We start from the raw sequence: 12,191 nt of genomic DNA on the forward strand, positions 1-12,191 counted from the left end.
TTTAAATGTTGAAACAAAAAGAGAAGAAGTGACCAACATTTAAATATGTTGGAAAAAAAGAGAAGAAATTAGGAATTCAGAAACTTTTGATCAATGAAATGCAGCTCTCTGCTCTGCCTTTCTGTCCGAAAAAAGGTTGCTCTTGGGCCAAATTCAGAGCGTAGAGCCAAGTGCAGGCTAGACTAATGGGCCAACTGCATCCAATTAGGCCCATTCAGGGGTTTTCTTGCGTATTTTTTGGTTTTCTATTCTGATTTAATTTAGGCAGTAAATCATAATGCTGAAACTTTTTGTGGAAGCTAATTGAATTATTCCGGAGCCAAACAATTAAGGTTAGAAATTTTTTGGAGCTGTTAATTAATCCAATTCAAATACACCGTGATTTAAATCAAAGACCAAAATGTCATGGAAAATGTGCCTCAGCTCTGGTAGAGGTTTACGCCAGGTGCCAAAATAAATGAACAATTTTTAAGGGCATTACATTGAGGAAAACATAATATGTATAAAAAAATGAAGGGTGGAAAATGCACAAAAAATTGGTGCGGCTAGGGACTCGAACCCAGGACCGCGTGGGTTTGTGGTGTTTAGGGCTGCGCTGGTAACCGCTAGGACAGATGGCAAGACTTTGACATGGGTAGGGAAGGAAGGTGTACATAGTGAGACTGTGAATTTTTTTTAAAAAAAATAGTGAGACCGTGAATGTTTGCACACGCGTGAGAGTGGTTTTCCTTTGTTTTGCACTTAAATTTTGGAGGGTTGGAAGGTTGAAAATGTATGTTGCACTACCACATGATTTTGGTCAGAGTGGCACTTGGTTTAGGGTTAGAGTGGCACTTGGTTTAGGATTTAAAGGGAATAAATTTGCATGTTAGTTCATGACTTTTTGTTTGAATGAAACAGAGGGCTTCTCACCCCCTCCGAAAACCACAAGTTCTCGAACTTCATGACTTGTTTAGGGAAGAAATGATAAGTTTGGGCACGGACATTTTTTAACACACATAATAAGATGGAACACACCGTACCATTACAATAACTTAGATAAGTTCACGGACAGTTCACGGACACATGATGAAACATGACACGACACGACACGACATAGAAAAGCAACAAAATAAAAAACCAAACATGATGAGCTTGACTCCGGGCTTGAACATCTTCATCTTGACCTCCTTCTTCCACCTTGGCCGCGCGCGCCCCTTCAACACCGTCTTCATCTTCACACCTCCTCCTCGTCGTCGTAGGGAAGGGAGTGCATCTGGCCTGGAGCGGGGAAGATGCGCTCGTAGTTGGTGTAGATGTTGTAGATGGTGAAGAAGATGGCCTCGCAGCCGCACCAAAAGACTTGGCCGTGGAGCTCGCGTGCGTCAAATGGGTTGGTGAAGGTGACCGTGAGCAGTAGGAGGATGCCGCCGCGGTCACGAACCTCGTTGAGGGTGAACATCCTCGGTGAGCCCTGTGGGAGGTGGGCATAGCCGGCTCTGAGGAAGGCGCGGGTGAGTTCGACGGAACCCCTCCATCTTGAAATAGCCCACACACGGAGCTCCCTCTCCACGAGCACGCCCGGTGGGTAGCGCAGCTCCGGCACCACAGGCGGACGGCGGACGGTCGGCCCATTGAACTGCATCTTCTTCACTTGGTCTCGCTTGGGGAGGGCTTGGTCGCTTGGGTGTTTGAAGTTGGAGAGGATCGGATCTGGCTTGTGGGTGGGAGAGGAAGAGAGGCACCCCATTTATAGGCCTGTGGGTGGGAGAGGAAGAGAGAAAGGATGAGAACGGTGCGGGCGTGAACCTGGACGCGTGTGTGTATCCGTTACGTTTTGCACACTTAAATTTTTGCACGAAAACGATGCATCTTTGACCGGGCAGTGCATGTGAACCGCTGACCTGAACCACTGCCCTGAACCACCTAGCTCGCCTCGCTAGCCTAGCTCGCCTAGCTCGCCTAGCGCGCCTCGCTCGCCTCACTCGCATGCATGCACGTCGCCGCCTCCCGCGCATGCGCAAACCCACGTAGCCGCCTCCATGCAGGCAAGGCCTGGAAAGGCTGAGACGGGCTATTTACTGCGATCTCAGGCCCAGACAACGAGACGGCTCAACGGTCCATCCAGCGCGTCCGATATTTGTTAAAAAAACAATCTCCCAGCCAATCAGATTGCATCTCGCGGATCGCCCCCCTCCTCCCTGCAGATTTCTTCTAGAAGGGTTAGATCGACGGCCCTTGATCACCGCTAGGGTTAGATGAACGGTCCTTATTCAGCGCTAGGGTTAGCGAGGTTTGGGAGGGGTTTGGAGAAGTCAAAGCTATGTTTGACCAGATTTCAAATGAGCATAATAAATTAAATAAAAATCAGAAAAATGAAAAACCTGCGCACATAGTCTTCTTATGTCATATACTAACGATTTAAGTTGATAAACAAGCTTTACATGCATTTAAATGATAAGTTCATGTGTATTGTATGATATCTCGAGTATCTCAAACTCTCTTGTATGAAGTGAAGAGAAGTGTTTTGGGGAAATGAACATGAAAATTTCAAAAAACTCACCACAGCTTCATTTTGGAGTGACTAAGAAGGATCCAGGCTTAGTTTTTCATTTGGATGTTTTACACTTGTTTAAATCTTGGTCAAAGTTAAGTTTGACCAGAATTCAAATGAGCAAACCAAATTTAAAAAAAATCAAAAAATGGAAAAACCAGCGCACATAGTCTGTACATATAGAATATATGTGTAGGAAAGTTATTTGGCTGATTTAGATAAGGTCAAAAAAAACCTTGCTTAGAAATGAGGCCGTTTACCCTACCTTTGGACGCCTCTTTTTAGCACATTTTTCATGAAAATTTCAAAAACCTCACCACAACTTCATTTTGGATTGACTAAGAAGTATCCAGGCTTAGTTTTTCATTTTGATGTTTTAGACTTGCTTAAATCTTGGTCAAAGTTAGGTTTGACTAGAATTTAAATGAGCAAAACAAAATTCAAAAAAATCAAAAAAAGGAAAAACCATGTGCTCATTCAAACATCATCCAACAGATATTTAAACATCATGTCAAACATACTTCTAACATAGGTCCAACATCATCCAACAGAAATACAACATGTCAAGTGATAAATGTTTCATAATACAACATCATTCCTTATTCATAATGTTTCATAATTGTTCATACATAGCGTTGGGGCTTCTGTCTGTTCCTTGAGCTTCTTGCCATCACTTTGCTCCTCGTGCACCTTGTGCTCATTGTTTCTTCTCTTCTTCTCTTGGTTGTCGGTACCTTGCGCGTCTTCTTCAAACCTACCATAGAGTTGTGCAAAACATAAAGGGTCCAAACATAAACGGTAATGAGATCGTGTCAAGTGATAGATGTACAGTAGTATTTGACCCTTGCAAGATTTACATACCTAGCAGAACTCACAACAACAGAAGGTTGGTCACCATTTGGAGCCTCACTTGGATCATCATTTGGAGCCTCACTTGGATCACCATGATCACCATTTAGAGCCTCACTTGGATCACCATTTGGAGCCTCACTTGAATCATTATTTGGAGGATATTTTGGATCATCGTCAAAATCATGCGGCTGTTGACCATCATCATTTGGAACCTCGTCAAAATCCTCATCTGATGCAACCGGCTGTTGACCATCATTTTCATCATCTGTTGAGGCAACCGGCTGTTGACCAACATTTTCATCATCTGTTGAGGCAACCGGCTGCTGACCAACATTTTCATCGAAGCCTTCATCGAAACTCTCTCCGAACGCTGGATCTACTGTGTTATCACAATACTTACCGAAATGACCAGACCCACCACATCTTGTGCACTTACGCTTCCTCGCTCCAAGTCTAGCTCCTTCGTTGCGAGGTCTTATTCGACTCTTCCTTGGTCTACCTGCTGCTCTCTTCAGAACTGGAGCGCAAAGCTTGAATCCAGGGTCCACCTTGTCCCATTGTTGTTTTCCCTCCATAGCAGGCAAGGCATAAGCATATGTGGCTTTGAACCTTGCAACAGAGTAGTAATCATGCACATACTGCTGTATGTTCCCTGCTGGACCTGGGAGAGAAGTGATGAAAAACAAGGCATGAATGCATGGCAACCCAGTTATCTGCCATTGCCTACAACTGCAAGTTCTAGCTTCTAAATCCACTGGATATCTCCATTCCCTCTTCTCTTTATCCAAATATGATATCTCTGCTGTGGTACCCGAGCAAAGCGTCATGTTCATTTCCAAGCCTATTGTCTTCTGCTTCAGTTCATTCATCACGGCAGGGATGATAATGTGGCCCATGAATTTTGCCTCGGCTATTCCTGCACGATAATGAAATTTCTGCATGTATTCTATCCTTATCCTGTCAAGCAAATCCACCACATAATGACCCTTTAGTTTCCGGATCGTTGAGTTGAAAGACTCTGCTAGATTATTGTGCACATAGTCAACTTTGCTCACTTCACTGAATTGGCTTCTCGCCCATAACTTGGAGTGGTGTGTTTCCAAGTATTCTTTCACTTTGGGATTCATGTATAACTTCCTCAAGTCGTAGTTGTGCTTCTTCACACTGCATGTCAAAGATGCTGGCCATAAATTGTCGGTATACACCTTTCCTTTGAATTTCTTCATGAAATTTGCAGCAAGGTGACGCATGCATTCCCTATGCTCTTCTTCAGGGAACACATTGTCCACGGCCACTTCTAAACCTTTGCAGGCATCTGTATGAATGACCAACCCATTGGGATGTGCAATAGCCCGGCGGAGATTATGCAAAAACCAAGTCCAGCTCTCCTCAGACTCTGTCTCCAGCACACCATAGGCAACTGGAAATACAAAACTATGTGCATCAACTGCACAAGCTGCTACTAACTGTCCTTTAAACCTTCATGTGAGAAAAGTGGCATCAATAGCCAAATAAGGCCTGCAGCCTGCCAAAAAACCCCGGCGACAAGCCTCAAAGCAGACAAAAACCCTTCTAAAGCATTCCTTGGTCTTTGTCACTCCCCTGAATGTGTACTCCACGGTGTGGTGATCAATATCTACAATACTACCTGGGCTTGTCCTCTCCACTTCACCTTTGAATGAATACAACAATTGAAAACTTTCCTGCCAGTTACCATAAATAGAATCCATAGCATGTTGTTTACCATTGAACAACCTCATGTATGGTAAATCTATCTTGAACTTATCTTTGATGTTCTTCTGCAATTCCTTTGGACCCACTTGCTGGTTTTCTTTCACCCACTTTTTTACTTCTTCTGCCACCCATCTTGACTTGGCTCTACTGATTGTATCCTTCCTAAGGGTTGATTCCTGGCATGTGTGCTTAAAAGGATTCACTTTGACCTGAACATTAGTGCTATTCCGCATTTTAGCTGCAAGCAGCCTCCATGGACAACCCTCAGTCGGACAGTGCACTCTGTAACGTACTTGATCGCTCTTGTCAACTTTGAAAGTACGTTCTACCTTGATGCAGTATGTCACAAGTGCATTTCTACACTCATTCATGGATGCAAAAACTATACCTTCTTCCATTTGAGGGTTCAAAGGGACCCATTCAACAGCTGCAAGGTCTTCGTCCTCACCCATCGCGTCATCATCCACACGGACTGCATTGTGAGCCTCATCTTGGTTTTCAGCCCGAGGTGCCCGTCGTAAATTCTGAATAACATCAGAATATAACTTCTCTTCATCAACCCCAGAATTGTAGCCATCAGGCTCCACTTCAAGGGGGACCCTACTGCTGTTGCCCACACTTGTCGAGCCACCACGTCGCCGTGCACCAACTGAACTGTTCTGGCTAGAGATGCCATTACGACGACTTGATTCTCCCCGAGATGTTGCACCCGCCATCCTAGGTCCAAATGCCTGCTCAAGCACATCAACTTGCAGCCTCACATGAAAATTATCTTTCTCTTTATGCCTAACAAACATGGTAGCTAGCTCTTCATCATTACTAACTGTCACCCAATTCTTTTCCCCATCATAGTATTTGTATACCACTTCATCAAGCAAACCCCAAGGATATTGGCTACAAATTACCTCCCCAAATTGTCTGAAACTCCAATTACTAGCCATTGGCAACCGATAATCAAGACCTCCTTGGTATTTCTTCTTATCCTTTGCATCGAACATGTACCGGTCCCTTCTAATGTGCACCATGAAAGCAAACCACAACTCCATCCTAACCAGCGAAAAACAGAGACGCAATCAGCACACTAATTGGGCAAACCTACTCGAATCGAGTGTTCAAATGCACAACTAAGCTCAATATAAACAAGAGGCGAGACTTACCCCTTGGGAACCCAGTCGTGGACGCGGCGGATCTCCGGCCCGATGCCTGCCTCGCCAAATACTCCGGGGTCGCCGCTGCTCACCATTTCGCCCTAGGGTTCTTCCTCCTAGTTCAAATAGCTCCAGCAGCCCCCCACCTTTGAGCGCTCCGGCCGGGCGCACGGAAGGAGGCCGCGCCGCGAATCGAGCAGGTGGCGGGCACCCCACCCGTGGCATCGCAGGAAGGTGGTGGGCGTCACAATGAGTCGTGAAGCGTAGGCGCGGGGAGGTAGCGGCGGAGCAGGCCGTGCAACTGGTGGCGGGGCAGGTGCTGGCCGCGGCGCAGGTGGCGGCTGCGGCGGCGCAGGACAGCTGGCCGGGCGGATGGGTGTGAGCTAGAAAGATTTGGGGATTTAGTTGCAGGGGCCTACATGTCAGCTCCGGACCTATGTCCACGCGGTCCCACGTGTAAGCTTCGGACCCACAACTACTAACGCCGGCGGACGGAATGGACTCAAATATGGCCGTTTGGCCTCGTCGTAGTTGCTGTGCTCGGACTAGGGGCAAAACTGAGGATAATTTGCATCTGAGGGCAAAACTGAGCACATGGACACCACTGAGGGCAAAAGGATAATTAAGCCAATAATCTAGCCATCGGATCAGATCTGGCAGATGACAATCGCGTGCTAGGTGGGGCGAGACGGCGGCCAATTCCCGCGCGTGGGGGTCCTATCATTCTCTAAGATGGTGGATCATGATTTGGCAGTGATCCGCCTGGGTGGAGCGGCGGGTTCTTGAGGTGAGCGTGAGATTACCTTAATAATGGACGCGCGGCTACTCCGCGGCGGGGTCGCCCCTGTGGCTGCGGACGTGAGAGTCGATCTTGCACAACCCATTTGGGCTTTGGCGGATTCATGAGTCTGAGACGTGCCTATAGGCTGGCGCGGTGTTTGCCTAACGGCGCCGACTGCTAGGCACTGTGGTGGTGCCGTCACCCGTCCTGGCTATGACAGGCTAGATCGGGGCGGCGTTGGGGCCTGCAGCCGTGATGATAAGGTGGCGGTCCCCGTGCTCTTTTCGCATCACAGCAATGTCCTGCATGATCGATCTACCTCGATCTGGCCATCAACGTATTCCAGAACGGCCTCAGAAGACCTTGCTTAGGATATATGGATCGGTTAGATTCCGGTCTTGCACATCCATATCAGCCTATGAGGTCCTAACGGCATGGCCCGAAGCTCTGTCACAGCGGTGGAGAAGGTCATGGTGGCAGAGGTCGGAGGATCAGTTATAGAACGGAACCTTGGTGGCGATGGAGTCTGCCAAGTGTCAGATAACTCTCACGAGCGGCAGTGATAAGTGGGGCGGCAACACTGGCAGATTTCATTTTTGGTGGTACTATTCGGTACCAAGTCATGGCTTTGTTGGTGAAAACTTAAGGTCTGACCTTCATTGGTCATTGGTTGTGCCTGACGATTGCCTTGCTGAAGGAATTGTTTTGAGAGCGCAGACTTTCTCCAAGATGAAAATCTAAGACCTTGGATCAGGCAATCACGGTGCTTTTGGAGACCTTTTATGTTTTTCGTGTGGTGTATTACGCGTGGTGGTATGCTTGCTGCTGCTGAGGAGGCGATCACTGTGGCGGGACCTTTCTTTTTTATTTTCTCCTTTGGCTATGTGAATCCTAGATGTCTTCGTAACATCTTGTTGGTGCAGAGGCTGGGTGTAATTGGCATCTTCGCAATATATTCCCCTTTTAAAAAAACATACACACAAATGTTTGAATTTTTTATATGCCAGCAGGTTCACCTAAAGTTCAAAACCATTTTGATGAATAAATATGTGTTCTTAAGGAAAAATTTATAGTACCTAAAGAGTTAACTTTTAAGCATTGAACATCTTTGCAAGAATTTGTTACATTCGTTTTTTTTTCCTCTCTGAGATGTGCAGCTTTAAATTTAAGCATTGTGCAAATTAAAAATGCCAGTTTCAATCGACATTAGTTGTTTGTTTGTTTTCTTGTGCATGTGGGCATCATGGCATCAAGACGGCACAAGTGACAAGTCCTTGAACATTTTATTAGTACTACGCTCCCCTCTAACTGCTTTGCTAGCTACTGTCTTTTTTTGTTTCTTTGTTTAACAGAACTGTGGCAGGTTCCATTAATGGGTGTCTTAAGCCATCTTCTACTTCTCCAACCATTGTTTTTCTTTTCTTTCAATGATTGGGGTTAAAATGACTTGACCAACTGATACAAAGGTCCTTTAAAACGCCAACTAAGAATGGGCTTAGGAACCCTCTATTTAAACCACCCGAGACCTCAGCCAAAGCCACACATCACGCAAGATTAGAACAATGCTGGCTTCTCAGCTTCTAGAGCTCCTACCCCAACAATGGCAGCTTCTGCTAGTAATCCTCCCACTCGTTTCCCTGCTCTTCCTCCTACACAGGAGCCGGAACAGGTCCGGTAGCATTAGGCCGCCACCAGGGCCCTGGCAGCTGCCCATCCTCGGCAACCTGCACCAGATCGGCCCGCTGGCCCACCGGAGCCTGTTGGTGCTCTCAAAGCGGCACGGGCCTGTGATGATGCTGCGGCTGGGCATGGTCCAGACGGTGGTGCTGTCCTCGCCGGAGGCCGCACGCGAGGCTCTCAAGACCCACGACGTCGACTGCTCCGGCCGGTCCCCCTCGGCAGGGCCACGGTTGCTGTCATATGGTTACAAGGACGTCATCTTCTCCCCATACGGCGAGTATGTCCAGGAGATGCGCAAGCTTTTCATCCTTGAGCTGCTCAGCAGGCGCCGCGTGCAGGCCGCTTGCTACGCTCGCGATGCCCAGGTATATGTGTGGTTAGTTTTGTGAATGAATGAATAAATCTTATGAAGATCTTGTATTTGTCATCTACTTATCGCCCATGTGGGAGCGTGCACAAAAAATACTTCCAGATGAAACTATATAGACCGATCCTACATTTTCCATATGAACTTATGCATGATATAAAATTTGTCAGAAGTGTAATAGAAAAACAAGGACAGTTAGCTGGGTTACTCGCACACATATGTGCATCAAGAATTACTATATCGACACTAAGAAATTTTTGAGTGACTAAGAAATAAATAGTAACATAGACACTAATATTATGTGACTAGAAGTACTGTGTTTTTATATCCACCATCCAAACTATGTTGAATTCAAATACACCAGTGCTCATCTAAAAAAAAAGTTGTATGAAATGTTTTAAGAATTAAAACTAAGCCTTCCAGTCCTACCCATTCGAAAATCTACATACCATAATAATAGAAAACTGAAAATTATACAAATACCTTCTGGAGTTTATTACAATAAAAACTGTCCTAGATGTACACCGACAGTAGCTACTAAGAAACTTTTTCGGCTGAGAATACACCGACAGTTGTGCGATGGATTCATTTTTCCTTTTGACCATACAGCTTGAGCCCATTTGACAGAGTTCATGTGTGAGACATGCATCCTTGGTAGATATTTGTAAACTATGACAACTAAATGGAGAAAATAAACTAATCTCATGTTCAACCTAACAGCATAATTCACATCTGATGGTTAAGTACGGTTGCTTTCTTCAGATTTAATACTAGCCATAGTGCTATACATAGAGTTAGAGTTGTACCATGTAGAGAGAGGGTGTAGTCCATAACTAAACATAAATTATTAGTATATGGATAAGAGAATATTGAGAATTAATAGGGAACAACTGTGGTGCTCCTATTAATTTCTACATGTCAATGATTAGGTAGAAAAGCTGGTGAACAACCTCACCAGTATCGGGACAAAACTGGTGCCGGTTCCTGACTACATCTCTGCCACGTTGGATGGGATCTTTGGCTCTTTTGTTTTTGGGGGAAACCGCGCTGCAGAGAAATTCAAGGGGCAATTGGTCCCTGTGATGAACGAGGCCGTGGACATGCTGAGCAGCTTCTCTGCTGAGGACTTCTTCGCCAACGCCGCTGGCAGCCTCTTTGACCGTGTTACGGGCATCAAGGCCCGCCGACACAGGATCTTTAAGAAGCTCGATGGATTCTTTGAACAAGTCATCGAACATTACGTGATAAGATCTTGATGACAATTGTGGATCAGCACTTGTGGAAGAACTTATCGACTTATGGAAGAAGCGCAATAAGATCACTAAGGATCATGTCAAGGCTATCCTCATGGTAATAATAATTATCTCATTCTTTGTATAAGATGCATCATACAACTCCTTTTCAGAAAAAATAATTATTATTATTTGGTTCATATTCTTGTCCAACTAGTACTCAAATATATATAGTTCTCACGTGAATACATATGTTTCAGGACACTTTCGTCGCTGGCAATGATACTAGTGCAATAACAATAAACTGGGCAATGGCAGAGCTAATTCGGCACCCAAGGGTGCTTAAGAAGGTACAAAAAGAAATCAGAACTGCGGTAGGGAAGAAAGAGAGGGTGCAAAACGAAGACATGTCCAAGCTAAACTACTTAAGAATGGTTGTCAAGGAGACCCTACGGCTGCATACCCCGGCGGCTTTGCTGGTTCCAAGGGAGACCTTACGGAAGATTCAGATTACAGGATACTACATCCCAGCCAAGACAAGGGTTATCGTAAATGCATGGGCTATTGCCAGGGATCCCAATGTTTGGAAGGAGGCGGAGGAGTTTTACCCTGAACGTTTTGAGGACACGGATATAGACTTCAATGGGGCACATTTCGAGCTACTGCCCTTTGGTTCGGGACGGCGCATCTGCCCAGGAATGGACATGGGTGTGGCCAATGTAGAATTCATCCTGGCCAACATGCTTTACTGCTTCAACTGGGAGCTTCCACCTGGAATGAATATTGAGGATTTAAGCATGGAAGAAGAAGGGGCTCTGACCATTCGAAAGAAGACACCACTCATATTGGTGCCGACAAGGTACACTGCATATTAGTGATAAAACCAAATATGGTTGGAAATATGACTGGTCACTTCTTCATGTTTTGTCGTATGTGTCATTTGTTTTGTGTTCATTTGTTTACAATAAGTAAGTCTGTCCGTCCATGCTTTGCGGTTGTTACACTCCTCAATGTATTTTGTAACCTGCTATATCAGAAAATGGTACTAAAAGCAAAAAGAATACGGTGTTAGCCAGACGAAAAAATAAGCTAGAGTTGGTAGGAAAATTAAAGCATCATTAGGTTGATCCACCTCAATGCCAAACACAACTTAGGATGTGCCGCCTTTCATTCTTGTGATGATTGTATGTTCCTTGTGTTAATTAATGTAGTATAACCATATAACTCTAACCTACGCGTATTTGGATCTAAGATTTTAAGTGACAAGTTGGGTATGTGGTCTAACCTTGGGATTGAAGAACTTGGTACTCCCTTCATTTACTTATACAAGGCATTAAATTTTACATTGATACCTTTAATCTGAGTTTGTGGCCTTGTATATAAAAATGGAGGAGTACTTTGCTTCTTAAGTCTGCAATTACTTGAATGTTCAAGCTTTCTGAAAATGAACACTTGCCTATGTTTCTTTTACCGGTGCCTATCCAGTTTTCTTGTCACTTGGTGGGTGTGGGTGGGCGTTGTGGCGCTACATTTCAAAAGTATGTGCGCCAAGCAACAGGCTATTGGCTGCTGCCGCCGGCCCATCTGGACGCAGCAGCCCAAACTCCAAACATGTCAGGCCGCCCCATAGCCCATCGCACCCGACCATCTCACCGTCCCGGCGAGCAAAGCTGCCACCGGAACAGTCGAAGGCTGCCACCTCGGAGTCTGCGCACACTCCCTGAGAAAGCGTGCTGTTCAGGGACATCGTACTCGCCACGAGAGGAGCACGCCTAGCCGCTGCCGTCCGCCGAGGCAAGCTTTGGGGAAGAGAGGTTGAGGAAGGTGCGCGCGGCGGTGGCTAGGCTACTGGGCCTTTGGGGAA

General features: G+C 45.7%; 1 pseudogene; it reads left to right on the plus strand.

The window, feature by feature from the left end:
* Positions 1-8,610: 8,610 nt before the first annotated feature.
* Positions 8,611-11,202, plus strand: LOC119360205 (annotated as a pseudogene).
* Positions 11,203-12,191: the final 989 nt, after the last annotated feature.

Source organism: Triticum dicoccoides, chromosome 2B, assembly GCF_002162155.2.
Source record: "Triticum dicoccoides isolate Atlit2015 ecotype Zavitan chromosome 2B, WEW_v2.0, whole genome shotgun sequence".
NCBI classification, from domain to species: domain Eukaryota; kingdom Viridiplantae; phylum Streptophyta; class Magnoliopsida; order Poales; family Poaceae; genus Triticum; species Triticum dicoccoides.